The sequence below is a fragment of the Pan troglodytes genome, chromosome 2 (genome assembly GCF_028858775.2).
Source record: "Pan troglodytes isolate AG18354 chromosome 2, NHGRI_mPanTro3-v2.0_pri, whole genome shotgun sequence".
Classification (NCBI taxonomy): Eukaryota; Metazoa; Chordata; class Mammalia; order Primates; family Hominidae; genus Pan; species Pan troglodytes.
The window spans coordinates 166,616,682-166,632,961 of record NC_086015.1 but is presented as its reverse complement, the minus strand read 5'-3'; the positions used below and the strand labels follow the sequence as shown (position 1 = coordinate 166,632,961).

Genomic DNA, 16,280 nt, shown 5'->3' with positions numbered 1-16,280 from the left:
ATGCAGACAAAAAACACATGAAAAAATGCTCATCATCACTGGCCATCAGAGAAATGCAAATCAAAACCACAATGAGATACCATCTCACACCAGTTAGAATGGCAATCATTAAAAATTCAGGAAACAACAGGTGCTGGAGAGGATGTGGAGAAATAGGAACACTTTTACACTGTTGGTGGGACGGTAAACTAGTTCAACCATTGTGGAAGTCAGTGTGGCCATTCCTCAGGGATCTAGAACTAGAAATACCATTTGACCCAGTCATCCCATTACTGGGTATATACCCAAAGGACTATAAATCATGCTGCTGTAAAGACACATGCACACGTATGTTTATTGTGAGACTATTCACAATAGCAAAGTCTTGGAACCAACCCAAATGTCCAACAATGATAGACTGGATTAAGAAAATGTGGCACATATACACCATGGAATACTATGCAGCCATAAAAAATGATGAGTTCATGTCCTTTGTAGGGACATGGATGAAATTGGAAATCATCATTCTCAGTAAACTATCGCAAGAACAAAAAACCAAACACCGCATATTCTCACTCATAGGTGGGAATTGAACAATGAGATCACATGGAGACAGGAAGGGGAATATCACACTCTGGGGACTGTTGTGGGGTGGGGGGAGGGGGGAGAGATAGCATTGGGAGATATACCTAATGCTAGATGACGAGTTGGTGCAGCGCGCCAGCATGGCACATGTATACATATGTAACTAACCTGCACAATGTGCACATGTACCCTAAAACTTAAAGTATAATAAAAAAAGAAATATGTAAGCAATAAACAAAAAGTTATGGTTGTGGTCCAAAAAAAAAAAGAAAAAAATCACGATTATCTCAATAGATGCAAAAAAGACCTTTGATAAAATTCAGCATTGCTTCATATTAAAAATTCTCAATAAACTAGGTATTGAATGAACATATCTCAAAATAATAAGAGCTATTTATGACAAACTTATAGCCAATATTATACTTAATGGGCAAAAGCTGGAAGCATTCCCTTTGAAAACCAGCCCAAGACAAGGATGTCCTCTCTCACCACTCCTATTCAACACAGTATTGGAAGTTCTGGCCAGGGAAATCAGGCAAGAAAAAGAAATGAAGTGTATTTAAGTAGGAAGAGAGGGAGTCAAATTGTCTGTGTTTGCAGATGACATGATTGTATATTTAGAAAACCCCATTGTCTCAGCCCAAAATCTTGTAAGCTGATAAGGAACTTCAGCGAAGTCTCAGGATACAAAATCAATGTGCAAAAGACACAAGCATTTCTATACACCAGATTCCTCTATTTCAAAGTCTTGAAATAAGTGCCCTAGAAGCAGACTGATCAAAGAGACACAGCCCAAGTGTTATAGCTCTTTTACAATTTGTCTAGTAGGTTTTCCAGTTTTCACCAGAAAATCCCCGATGGAGAAAAAATAAAAGATAGACACAACCAAATGTTCTTTGAGGGTCAAACGTTATAGACCCCCGAAGAAATGTCTACTAGGAACCATTTCTGGAATATAGAAATATAGGCTGTGAGCTATATGCACAGATGAGTGGTTCAGCTCATATATGGGTCCAATAAAGACTATCTAGCATTTTCAAATTTAGAGAGGTAAACATGCAAACAGAATCCTAAGAACATTTTAACTATAGCTGAGGTGTACTTTTTTCTTTCTAGAGTTAAGATGGCTTCCTGATTTATAACAGCTTTGCATGTATTAAGGTTGGCATGACTAGCCACATTGAATCCTAATATAAAATGCTCCACAATAGCATCAGCGTCAGACTAGCCTGTATTTGGACTAGCCTTCTTTTTTTTATTTTTTTCTGTTGCAAAGCACATTTTTTTTTCAGTATAAGTCTCTGTGAGATTTATCTTTAAATTGAATGTTTTGCTGTGAAAAGAAGAGTTGAATCCATATTTTGATAATGTTCATTATTCCTTACATCATTGTGTGCCTGCTTAATTTCCAGATTTAATGAGAAAAAAAACTTTTGATAAATTTTAAAGTAAGTTCATTATGACAAATAGCATAACTAGTCCCAAGTTTCCTAAAATTTCTATTTATTTTAATGTGTTGCATGAATATTTTTTAAATGTCTTCCAGACACTGTGTTTACCTTTTGGTCAATTTAATTAAGCAAATATTTATGAGGAAATTCTATACATAAGAAGCTTTTCAGAATGGTTTTTATTTCAACAAAATAATTAATATGATGCTTATCATTACCTTGTGGACAATTCTTCTGCAAATTTATGGCTGAGGTCCACATAGTTTCTTCACAATGAGGGTGTTTTATTCCCTCTCATTTCTCTCTCATCTGTGACTTCTTCAAAGCAATTATTGACGCTCAAGTCCATGACTTCCTACCAAAAAGAATGTAATTGGCTAAGACAAATGTTATAGTGAGATAAATCACTGCATTTTGAAAGTCAACCAGAAAGCGACCAGATCCAACTGGGTCACATAGAGAAAAATAGAAAATAACACTTTGAAAATGAAAGCGGAACAAATTTCTAGTTACCTCATCACACATGGTAAAACAGGTTCTGGCATCAGTGTTTTTTATTCTTTCTTTCTTTTCTTTTTTATTTTTTTTGGTTGAGAGGTAGGAGTGAAAACATCTGCCTGTGATACATATTGACCAGAGATATATTGCATTAGTAGCTTTCTGTTGCAAATTTTGTGGCAATTTAAGCACCAGAAATCAACAGTTTAATGTCTTGGAGAAATTGGTGTCTTCCTTCCTTCCTTCCTTCCTTCCTTCCTTCCTTCCTTCCTTCCTTCCTTCCTTCCTTCCTCTCTCTCTCTCTCGTTTCTTTCTTTCTCTTGGGGGTTGTTTGAAAAGCTGATTCATAATTGGAACAAAAACTGAAGGAATTGTGGTCAATATCAACTAGGAAGATTATTTGCTTCCAATCTCTGTAAAATATAGCTCGTCATTTTACGATTAGTGATCTGTTAATAATCATTTGCTCTGGAATCTTGACTGTGTCTTCATAAACTTACAATGTACAAATATAATGATTGCCATTCTAACTGGTGTGAGATGGTATCTCATTGTGGTTTTGATTTGCATTTCTCTGATGGCCAGTGATGATGAGCATTTTTTCATGTGTTTTTTGTCTGCATAAATGTCTTCTTTTGAGAATTGTCTGTTCATGTCCTTCGCCCACTTTTTGATGGGGTTGTTTGTTTTTTTCTTGTAAATTTGTTTGAGTTCATTGTGGATTCTAGATATTAGCCCTTTGTCAGATGAGTAGGTTGCGAAAATTTTCTCCCATTTTGTAGGTTGTCTGTTCACTCTGTTGGCGGTTTCTTCTGCTGTGCAGAAGCTCTTTAGTTTAATTAGATCCCATTTGTCAATTTTGTCTTTTGTTGCCATTGCTTTTGGTGTTTTAGACATGAAGTCCTTGCCCACGCCTATGTCCTGAATGGTAATGCCTAGGTTTTCTTCTAGGGTTTTTATGGTTTTAGGTCTAACATTTAAGTCTTTAACCCATCTTGAATTGATTTTTGTATAAGGTGTAAGGAAGGGATCCAGTTTCAGCTTTCTACATATGGCTAGCCAGTTTTCCGAGCACCATTTATTAAATAGGGAATCCTTTCCCCATTGCTTGTTTTTCTCAGGTTTGTCAAAGATCAGATAGTTGTAGATATGCGGCATTATTTCTGAGGGCTCTGTGCTGTTCCATTGATCTATATCTCTGTTTTGGTACCAGTACCATGCTGTTTTGTTTACTGTAGCCTTGTAGTATAGTTTGAAGTCAGGAAACAACAGGTGCTGGAGAGGATATGGAGAAATAGGAACACTTTTGCACTGTTGGTGGGACTGTAAACTAGTTCAACCATTGTGGAAGTCAGTGTGGCCATTCCTCAGGGATCTAGAACTAGAAATACCATTTAACCCAGCCATCCCATTACTGGGTATATACCCAAAGGACTATAAATCATGCTGCTGTAAAGACACATGCACACGTATGTTTATTGTGGGACTATTCACAATAGCAAAGACTTGGAACCAACCCAAATGTCCAACAATGATAGACTGGATTAAGAAAATGTGGCACATATACACCATGGAATACTATGCAGCCATAAAAAATGATGAGTTCATGTCCTTTGTAGGGACATGGATGAAATTGGAAATCATCATTCTCAGTAAACTATCGCAAGAACAAAAACCAAACACCGCATATTCTCACTCATAGGTGGGAATTGAACAATGAGATCACATGGAGACAGGAAGGGGAATATCACACTCTGGGGACGGTGGTGGGGTGGGGGGAGGGGGGAGGGATAGCACTGGGAGATATACCTAATGCTAGATGACGAGTTAGTGGGTGCAGCGCACCAGCATGGCACATGTATACATATGTAACTAACCTGCACATTGTGCACATGTACCCTAAAACTTAAAGTATAATAATAATAAAAAATAAATAAACGTGATATTAAACATCAAAAAAAAACCAAAGTACAAATATAAAACTTTGAGAAATATTTTGAAAAAATTTTGAAAACATAAATGATAAAATAATACCTCTTTAAAAAGTTTAGCATAAAACCTTTTTTAAAAGTTTCAAAGTACCTTTTTTTAATATTTGAAAGTTACTTAGAGGACATTATATATTATGTTATATCTTTTGCTTTTAATACTTTTTATTTGGCTTTCATGTTAAAATATAATGTTCAAATAAAAATTTGATTTTTTTCTTATAAATATTTCACTTTAATGTGTATGTCATCAATTAGGATAATATTTACCAAACCCAAGACTATAGATATATACCATACAAGTAATTATGAAATAAGGAGATTTTGTTGCCATTTAATGGTATCAAACTTACAGGTTGTTCTTCAGGCCCACATTTCTCTTCCACAATTGGTATGTGTGGAATGCTGTCCTTTCTTCGTACTCATGGTAATTTAATTTTTCATACTCGTCTCCTTGTATTCATTCTAGAATACTTTCACTCTCTTCTCATAAAGCTCAGGAAATAATCAACAAAATGAAGAGACAATGCACAGAATGGGAGAAAATATATGCAAACTACCCATCTGACAAGGAATTAATAACCAGAATATATAAGGAGCTCAAAAAACTCTATAGGAAAAAAATATATAATAATCTGATAAAAATCGGCAAAAGATTTGAGCCGGGCGTGGTGGCTCACGCCTGTAATCCCAGCACTTTGGGAGGCCGAGGCGGGCGGATCACGAGGTCAGGAGATCGAGAACATGGTGAAACCCCGTCTCTACTAAAAATACAAAAAATTAGCCGGGCGTGATGGTGGACGCCTGTAGTCCCAGCTACTTGGGAGGCTGAGGCAGGAGAATGGTGTGAACCCAGGAGGCGGAGTTTGCAGTGAGCCGAGATTGCGCCACTGCACTCCAGCCTGGGCGACAGAGCGAGACTCCGTCTCAAAAAAAAAAAAAAAAAAAAAAGATTTGAATACACATTTCTCAAAAGAAGACATACAAATGGTAAACATGCATGTGAAAAGGGGCTCAACCTCATAGATAGTCAGAGAAATGCAAATATCTACAATGAGATATTATCTCTCCCCAGTTGGAATGGCTTACATCCAAAAGACAGGTAATAACATATGCTGCTAAGGATATGGAGAATAGGGGACTCTTGTACACTATTGGTGGGAATATAAGTTAGCACAACCACTATGGAGAACAGTATGGAGATTCCTCAAAAACCTAAAAATCGAGACCATATAATTCAGCTATCCCATCGTTGGGTATATACTCAAAATAAAGCAAATCAGTATATCAAATAAGTATCTGCACACTCACGTTTGTTGCAGCACTTACAATAGTTAAGAATTGGATGCAACCTAAGTGTCCATCAGCAGATGAATGGATAAAGAAAATGTGGTACATATACACAATTCAGCCATAAATAAGAAGGACATCCAGTGTTTTGCAACAGCATGGATAGTACTAGAGATCATTATGTTAAGTAAAATAAACCAGGCACAGAAAGATGAACATTTTGTGTTCTCACTTATTTGGGGGTTTGAAAATCAAATCAGTTGAAACCATGAATATAGAGAGTAGAAGGATGGTTACCAGAGGCTGGAAATGGTGCTGGGTGTTGGAGGGGGAGGTGAGAATAATTAATGGTTACAAAAAAGTAGAAATAATCAATAAGACCTACTGTTTGATAGCACAATAGGGTGATTAGATTGAATAATAACTTAATTGTATATTTTCAAATAACTTAAAGAATGTAATTGGATTATTTGTAACTCAAAGTATAAATACTTGAAGGGATACATACCCCATTCTCCATGATGTGCTTATTTCAAATTGCATGCCTGTATCAAAACATCTCATGTATCCCATAAATACATACACCCACTATGTACCCACACATTATTTTTAAAGTAAATAAATAAAAACAGGAAAATGTAAGAAAATGGACTGGCCACATTATATCAAAAAGTATGCTGATATAGCTATATTTACTTTTTTTTTTTTTTTTTTGAGACAGAGTCTCACTTTGTTGCCCAGGCTGGAGTGCAGTGGCACGATCCCGGCTCACTGCAACCTCCGCCTCCGGGGTTCAAGCGATTCTCCTGCCTCAGCCTCCCGAATAGCTGGGACTACAGGCGCCTGCCATCACTCATGGCTAATTTTTGTATTTTTAGTAGACACAGGGTTTCACCATATTGGTCACACTGGTCTTGAACTCCTGATCTTATGATCCGCCCGCCTCGGCCTCCAAAAGTGCTGGGATTACAGGCATGAGTCATTGCACCTGGCCTATATTTACATTTTAAAAAAATAATATTCTGGTTAAAAAAAATTAGGGATAAAAACACATTATGTCATTTAGAAATGCATAACTTCCATAATTAAAAATATGAGATTTCCAAATTGATGCACAATTTAAAATGTTTTTTCAGATGTAATAGTATGAAATTTAACTGAAAAGTACAGCAATTGTCAAACCCTCAATAAGCCAAATATGTTCACATATCTCTTATTCACAGATAAAGTATTCAAAACATCTAAATAACATATTAGCTAGCCTGAGCTAATAAATATTTGTATAAAATTTCCCAAATTAGTATATATTATATACCCATTCATGTTTAATGAGAACACATTATAAGCATGATTTAACTCCTATAATAAAAGAACATATACTGAATTAAAAAATACAAATTTATACATATTTTTAAAATTATTTAAATTAGAATTAACCAAAAATTAAATAAAATAATTACAAAATTATGCTTCATTCAATTTATAAATGAAATTACTGAAATCTGTTACAAATTAAATAATTAAATAAAGTTTATAAGTAATATGAATGAGCCTCGAATAGCACCTAAATTATTTTAGGAAACATTAATGCCAAACTGAAACAAACCATTGCAATTCAAGAAATTATAGACCAATATTCCAAATAAACATAGATGCAAATATTCTTAATAAACTGTGTTTGAAATTTTAATTCAGCAATGTATAAAAGAATAAGTATGTCATCCACAAGTAAGTTTTATCTCAGGAATACAGTACTGAGTTGCATTAAAATTTAAACAATGTATTCCTCCATTTTAAGAGACTAAAAAGAGAAAATAAAAGCTTGTGATCATCTCACTAGAAGTAGAAAAACATTTGCCATAAGCCAACATCTTTTAATGGAAATGTATAAAAATATGTATCAGCTAATAAAAAAAGAGAAAACTTCATGGACTTGTTAAAGAACATCTGTGAAAAATCTAGACTTAACAACTAGATTATTGATAGGTAGTAACTCCCTACCTATCAATAATCACTTTGAATGTAAATGGGTTTAATTCTGCAATCAAGAGACATACTCCAGTGGCTGAATGGACTTTAAAAAAATCCAATTACATGTGTCCTACAGGAGACTCATTTCATTTTTAAGGACACACGTAAATTGAAAGCAAAGAGATGGAAAAAGATTGCATCCAAATGGAAACCAAAAGAGAGTAGGGGTAGTTATATTAGACAAAATAGGCTTTAAATTAAAAACTGTAAAATGAGACTAGAAAGATCATTATACAGTGATAACGAGGTCAATTGATTAAGGGGATATAACAATAAAAATATATACACACTCTACATTGGAGCACCTAGACATATAAAGCAAATATTTGAAGATTTAAAGGTAGAGATAGACTTCAGCGCAATCATAGCTGCAGACTTCTATACATCACTTCAACAATGGCCTCATCTAGTCAGAAACTCGATATGGAAACATCCGATTTAAACTACACTTTAGACCAAATTAACCTAATAGACATATATTGAACATTCTACCCCAAAGCACAGAATACACATTATTCTCTAATGCACATGGAACATAGACTACAAACAAGTCCAAATAAAAAAATATTTAAATCATATCAAGTATCTTTTCCAACCACAATGGTATAAAACTAGAAATCAATAGCAGGAGAAATATTGGAAAATTCACAATATGTGGAAAATAAACTACATGCTTCCCTGAACAACCAGTGAGTCAATAAAGAAACTAAAAGAAAAATTAATAACAGAACTTTTTACTTGGGTCTTTTTTCTCTTTTTCTTTGTTACTGTAGCTAAAGGTTTGTCAATTATTTTATCTTTCATGAAAATTCACTTTTAGTTTCATTGATCTTTCTATTACTTTTCTAGTCTCCATTTTATTTGCTTTTGCTCTAATCTTTTTAAAATTTTTCCCTTCTAGTAAGCTGGAGCTTAATTTGTTCTTTTTCTAGTTATTTGAGTGTAAAGTTAGGTTGTTTATATGAGTTCTTTCCTCTTTTTTGGCATTTATTGCTACCAACTTTTCTAAGAGTACTATTTTTGTTTCATCACAAAAGTTTGGGTATGTTGTGTTTCTATTTTTGTTTTCTTAAGACATTTTTAAGTAAAAGGGCTCAGACTTCCTATTTTAAACTTACTGTGAAGCAAAAGTAATCTAGACAGTGTGGTACTGGCATAAGGATAGACATATGTGTCTGGTTCTTTTCCTTTCCTTTTTTGTTCAGACTCTATTTTCTTCTATTTTTGAAATGCCTTCTGATTTATGTTGCTGTTGTTATTTAAATCCAGATACAGTGTATTAGTTAATAAGATCTGAGGTAAATAACACTAAAGTTTGAAGATTTAATCCGACTAGGGGTTAAATGTTTTCTGTTAAATGTTTAATATTTTCTGTTGCCGTAGGTGACAGAAGCTTAAAATTCCTCTGGTGTCTTTATTTTTGCTCTTATTTTTTACTTGGGTTTCCCTAAGTCCTTCTCCACAAAAAGAGGCTTTTGCTTGCAAATGTTTCAGCTATAATCTATTGCTATTATTTTAAAACTTTATTAGTATGGTATTAATCTGTAGGGAGAGGAATGTCTTATAATTTTCCAATTATATCACATTCTTGAGCCTGTGTCTCTGAGCTGTGACCTTCTCAAGTGATTCCAAGTGATATCCATGTTTTTCCTCCCTTATTTGAAATATGAAAACTAGAGGAGCAGGAGTAGGATGAATGCCACTCCTCCTCAGGAAAAGACTTTGAAATAAGTCTTTGGTTCCAAAGAGTATGCCTTTGTTATCTCGAATAGTTTGGAAATATTTCACAGTTGATATTCTTTTCTTCCCCTTGCCAGAACCATGAGGGCAATCTCCCTCAAATATTTTTGATAAGAACATGGTGGGGTAATGGAAGTTAAAATAACCAAATGTTGAAACTTCCTAAGACTAAATCTTCTGCAATTTTCTCAGTCTCATACTAGTTCACACTAGCCTCTAGCAGTGCATCTAAATGGTCCCACCAGCTTATGGCTCCAGTGCCTTCTGCTCCAGATAAGCAGATCTCAGCTCTTATTTCTATGTCTCCAAGTTTGGGGAGGCATGGGATGTTAAGTTTGTCCCACCATCTCAGTTCTCCAGTGAGTCCTAGAAAAGTAATTGAATATAACTGAATATGATTTTTTTCAGCCGTATGTAGTTGATTTCCTTATTCACTACTTCATTAGTATGTACTATTGTTTCAGTATGTATTATTCTTTCTGTATGACTTTTAGGAGTGCCTTGTGTCAGAACAATGCATTTTCTTCTATTTTTAATAAGTTCAGAGTTTATGATCACAAATGGATTTTATCCAATGTTCTTGTGGCATTTATTGAGATGATTACATGATTGCTTAACATTTATTGGCACAGTAAATTATATTGCTTTTCAATTTTAAGCCATTTTTACACTTCTTGCAAAATGTCAAATGATTATTAGGTAGTTTGCTTTTAATCTACCATAAATTTAACTTGGTAGCATTTTATATATATACATACGAGAGATATTAACATAAACATATACATATTTAAAAGAGCTATAACCTCATCATTATTTTATCTTATATCTTAGCTTTTTGTATAAAACATATATTTTCTTCATAAAAATTAGATGAAAAGTGTTCTAACTTTTTATATTTTCTGGCAGTTTGTAAATTAGTGATATTACTCCTTTAAATGATTTGAGGAATTTGTAATTGAACCATCTGGTCCTAGAATTGATTTTATAACAGTGTTTCAAATTACAAATTCAGTTTCTTAGGTTCATATAGGACTCTTGATATTTTCATATACACATAGGGCTATTTTTATGTTATTAGGGTTTTTTTCAGTGTTTCATAAAAGTTGTCTTTATCATCTAAATTATCAAACTAATTGACAAAAAGTTATTTTCTGCAATTGCTTAACTATACTCTAAATAACTTTAGTATCTGTCCACGGAATTTTTTAAAGTTGTGATATTATTAATCTATATTTCTCTCACTAATTATCCAGTCTTTTTAGAAATTTTATTGGTTCGTGCTGACCTTTCATTTAAAAATTTTTAGTTCTTTTCATTTTACATCTATATTTTGTTTCATAAGTTTCTTCATCATATTTGTTATTTCCTCTATTCTACTTTATTTAGATATAACTTACATTTTGTTATGTATATTTGGGAAGCCAATGTCATTACTTTTCAACCTTTTGCTGATAATATTTTATTTAATGACAATAAAAATCTGATGACTTGTTGCTTTCCTAAATCTAGTAAATTTTGTTATTTTATCAATTTACTCATTTTTAAATAAAATGTACTCATTTTTAAATAAAATGTACTCATTTTTAAATAAAATTGGCCCTTTGACTTATCGTTCAGAGTGTCACTTAATTTTCAAACTCCTTGATTTTCTAATTAACTTTTTGTTATTGAATCTGATTTCATTTTAAAGTCATCAGGAAATTATATAAGTCATGTCTTCTAAAATTGCTGAAACCTTTTTATGACTCAGGATATAATCTATTTTGGTAAATAGATTTGGTAAATAAATAGATTTGGTAAATAAATGACACATGGTTCTTTGAAAAGCATTTGCATGCTATATACTTCAATGAAATCTGTTGTTTATTGATATTATTTACTAAATCTTCTAATTTTTTAAAAATAGTCTCACTTGAAAAAGATTTTTAAGAATACCAAAAGGTATTTGTAGATTTGTCTCTATTTCAAATTCTAATGTAGTTTCTCTTTAAATACTGTATTATATATAACAACTATCTTATTAATTGCACACTTAGAATTCTTACACATTCCTGTTGAAAAGTTTCTTTTATAATCACAATCTTTGTCTCTCATGCTACATTTTTCTTTAAGGTTTCTTTAAGGTTTATGTTATCTCCTTAACATAGCTATACTAGCTCTTTTAGGAAATGTTTGAAAGGTTTCTCATACTTATGCTTTCAAACATTTTGTGTTCTTACATTTGAAAATTGCTTTTGAAGAAAAATAGCATATAATTAGTCTTTTCTCTTTATTTAGATTTACCATCTTTATTTTATTGGTATGTATGGAGCTTTATGTTGAATGTAATTACTTCTATAATTTAATTTAAACCCAGTGGTTCGATAGTAAATGTTTAACAAGTGTGACCTTTTTAAGTCACAGATAGTGAAAAAATGAGTATTTTTCTTTACCTAGGACACTGTGTTCCAGCCATACCTTTTTTATCCTTATTATCATTGCTTTCTCCCAAGTATCTGGGGACAAAAGATTGAGATTTGGTAATTCTTCTGCTCTTATTTGAGGTCGCCTTAGAGAATCCTCTTTCCCATTCTTTGTTGTGAGAATTGTTTGCAAAAGCTTTCCCAAGCACTGGGCCCATCACCTGAAGGACATTTTGTTCACAGTGCACTCCTTGTGGGTTGTGTTTGCATTAAGAGGAAACTTCAGGCCGGGTGCAGTAGCTCACACCTGTAATCCCAGCACTTTGGGAGGCCGAGGCGGGCAGATCACGAGGTCAGGAGATCGAGACCATCCTGACTAACACAGTGAAACCCTGTCTCTACTAAAAATACAAAAAATTAGCCGGGCCTGGTGGTGGGTGCCTGTAGTCCCAGCTACTTGGGAGGCTGAGGCAGGAGAATGGCGTGAACCTGGGAGGCGGAGCTTGCAGTGAGCCGAGACTGTGCCACTGCACTCCAGCCTGGGGGACAGAGAAAGATGCTGTGTCAAAAAAAAAAAAAAGGAAAATTCAAAGCTAATTGAGACTAATATTTTGTTGGACTATGTTGTAGTCAGTTCTGACGTCTATAGAAAAATTACCATAGACTAGGTGGCTTAAACAACAATTTATTTCTCACAGTTCTGAAGGCCAGGACATACAAAATTAAGGTACTAGCAAATTCAGTGCCTGGTGAGCTTCTATTTTATGTTTTATCATCTTATTGTATCATCACATGATAGACAGCAGAGAGACAAGAAACAAGCTCTCTTCTGTCTCTTCTTATGAGGGCACAAATCCATCCTCACAACCTAATTACATCCCAAAGTCCTCATTTTCCAATACTATCCCATTGGAGATTAGGGTTTCAACATAGGAATTTGGGAGGAGGAAATGCAAACATTCATTCCATAACAGACCAGAATTACTTTAATCTTTGATAACTCTATTACATTTGCATAGTTTTGTTTTTGCTGAGCACTTCCATCCTATCAATTTTTCTATTGCATTCTTGAGATTGAGATGTATTACTGGTTATATATTCATCTCTTCTGAATCAGTCTCCTCTTATTGATTGGACTAAGCATTTACTTTTTTGCCTAATTTATTTAAAAATTAAGTGGAAATAGGGTGAAATTTTGTTTTTGTCATCTTCAGCTTAAACAAATAGGGTTCAAATTTTTTCCTTCACATACTGTTCAAAATTAGCTTGATACACTCTTCATATTACACAAACCTTTAACAATAATTGAATTTTATAACAAATCTAAGGTTGACAATTTTTCTTTGTTTACATTTAGCTTTTACATATAAATAAACTGAATTTGAAATGTAAATACCAGCATCACCAACATGGTGAAACTCCATCTTTACTGAAAATATAAAAATTACTGGGCTTGGTGGCGTGCACCTGTGGTCCCAGCTGATTGGGGGACTGAGATTGGAGAATCACTTGAACCCAGGAGGCAGACGTTGCAGTGAGCTGAGAATGCAGCACTGCACTCCAGCCTTGGCAACAGAATAAGTGAGACTCCATCTCAAAATAAATAAATAAATAAATAAATTTTAAAGAATGACTGATATAAAACTTTAACATGTTGAAGCTACCTGTAACTCTTGCCTCTGAAGAACAGAGGGCTCAAATGTGTTAACATGATGTAAGCCACAATTAACAACAACAACAAAAAAACCCCACTGAATTTAATACATTTAAATAGTAATTAGATATATTTATTTTTTTTTTTTTTGAGATGGAGTCTCGCTCTGTCGCCCAGCCTGGAGTGCAGTGGCGCGATCTTGGCTCACTGCAACCTCCGCCTCCCAGGTTCACGCCATTCTCCTCCCTCAGCCTCCCGAGTAGCTGGGACTACAGGTGCCCGCCACCTTGCCCGGCTAATTTTTTGTATTTTTAGTAGAGATGGGGTTTCACCGTGTTAGCCAGGATGGTCTCGATCTCCTGACCTCGTGATCCTCCTGCCTTGACCTCCCAAAGTGCTGGGATTACAGGCGTGAGCCACCACGCCCGGCCAGATATGTTTTATCACATAAGCTGCACTGCAAAGATCTGACTGATGAACAATTCAGTGATTCAACGATGTCATGTCCCTTCTATCTTTGCACTGGCATTCCGTGTATAAGTTTTGTTTTCAGATGCTTCCCATAGTAAGGATAATATAGATACAATAATTCTAGATAACACAAATATGAAAATTCCACATCTCTGTATAAATCAGTTACTGGCAAGAGAATAAAATTTCCAAAATTGTCTTAAATTATTACCCTTGTGAATGGAATGGGCACAGAAGATTCAATAATAAGACCAATGAAGTGTTTATTATAATGAAAATATATATTGTGATGTGCCTTCTCTGCTATGCTTCAACAAAACAACAACAAAAACTTTGCATGATTGATAGAAACTTTGTTGTTAAAAACTATCATACATTTTGTTATAGGTATAATGTTTTGAATTTATAAAGCCATATTCAAGTGTAGATGTAATTAACATGGATGAGTAGTAGTAGTTTACAGAATGTTATTTTTAAATTTCCTTTTGATTCCTTGTAGAAGTTTATTATGAACATATATTTAAAATTACAAAGTTAAAATATTAATACTAGAGGAAACGCTAGAAATAAAATTATTCAGCCACTTATTTTGTGAACATAATGACTGTCTTATATATGCAATGGTCTAAATAATTATCAATATAGTGAGCTACTATAGATAGTTAGATATTTAACTTAAACTTTCTGTCTCTGCATGGCAATAGCAAGTGCTGTCTACTTAGACAGAAGATTCAATATTGATAATCTATAGTCATATGGAATACGGTTTGCACAGAATAAAAACATAGAAACTTGTTTCTAATTATAAACTCTAACAAATAAAAATTCTGATAGTATACCGCCAAAATGTAACATACTTATTGTTTATGTGTACTAAATATTCCCAAAGATCTAGTATCAAACATTTGCATGAAAGGACATAATTATAAACTCAGTAAATATTAATGAAATACAACCATATTTAGAAAAGGAATTTTAAATTATGATTGACATCCTTATATAGCGATATTTTAAAAAGTGTGTGAGAGAGTAAAAGACCAAGGACTTCACTCTTGTAACAGAAACTTCACATGTTTTATGTTGGAATATGAAGAAAAATATTAAACAAACATGATTAGGATGATTTTCAGAAAAATTACAACGTAAAACAATTCTCATATGTGTATAAATGTATAATGTAGATATCAGACAGAATTAAATTTCTATAAATGATGTATTAAGCAACAGATCTAAAGGCCATGCTAAAAAACTGCATACTTTTTCCTACAATATCTATCAAAAATTTAATAAGCCATTTTAAGTGGTATGATGAAAGCACTTTTCATTGCATACTTTTTGATTTGCATTTCACAAAAACTTCATATTTCTGGGAATGTGTGGGCTGGTTTGCAAAAGAATAAAGTAATGCATTAATTAAGTTGAAATGACAACTGTAAGAAACTGTAAAGACAGATTTAGGTTAATATAAAAATGAAATATACATAAGTATTTTTCAGTCTGATTTCTTACTAAAAGTGATATGAGGTATGCAATGACAACAATTTTTATAAATAAGAATAAACAAACAACTTTGTATATTTTTGTTTTTTCAGGTAAGAAAATAAATTACCTTACTATTCTAAGAAAGAAATTTCTTTATCCTTTCTTAAACATGTACATTTTCTTAGTCTTAAGTAGAATGTGAAAATATCAAATCACAATAAATATTATCAGATTTACCAATAGGACATGAGTGATTCAAAAACAGTACAATGCTAAAAATAAAATAATTACACATATACACACATGCACACATGTAGCTATTTACTTACATTTGTATAGATACGTATATCTTACTGTAAGTCTTGATACTTTACAGAAGTATTAAGAATGTTCAAATGTCAAAAAATCAATCATTCTATGGAAATGAAAAATCTAAACTCAAATAACATTTAGAGATTTTAAGTGATAGAACTCACTTCAGCATTTCTTGTAGGCATTGCATTGAAAAGGAAGTGACACAATGACAAGCAAAAGTTTGCTTGTTTTCTACAGCTTCTTAACTTGTTACAAGATTTCTCACAATGCTATTCTGGTTGTTAATGTTGTTTATCCAGTGTTTCTGTGGCAGAGCAAAGACTAGAAGCTTTCTACCTTGCCGCCTTGCTGATGTCACGCACTGTATAAAAGTATTTTAATCTATGATAATACA

At 33.4% G+C, this 16,280-nt stretch overlaps 1 non-coding gene across 1 annotated transcript; it reads left to right on the top strand.

Annotated features, from left to right (window-relative positions):
* The first annotated feature begins 1,358 nt into the window (after positions 1-1,358).
* Positions 1,359-1,420, top strand: LOC112208799 (U7 small nuclear RNA). Its single transcript, XR_002943357.1, has one exon. It is a non-coding gene; the product is annotated as a U7 small nuclear RNA (small nuclear RNA).
* Positions 1,421-16,280: the final 14,860 nt, after the last annotated feature.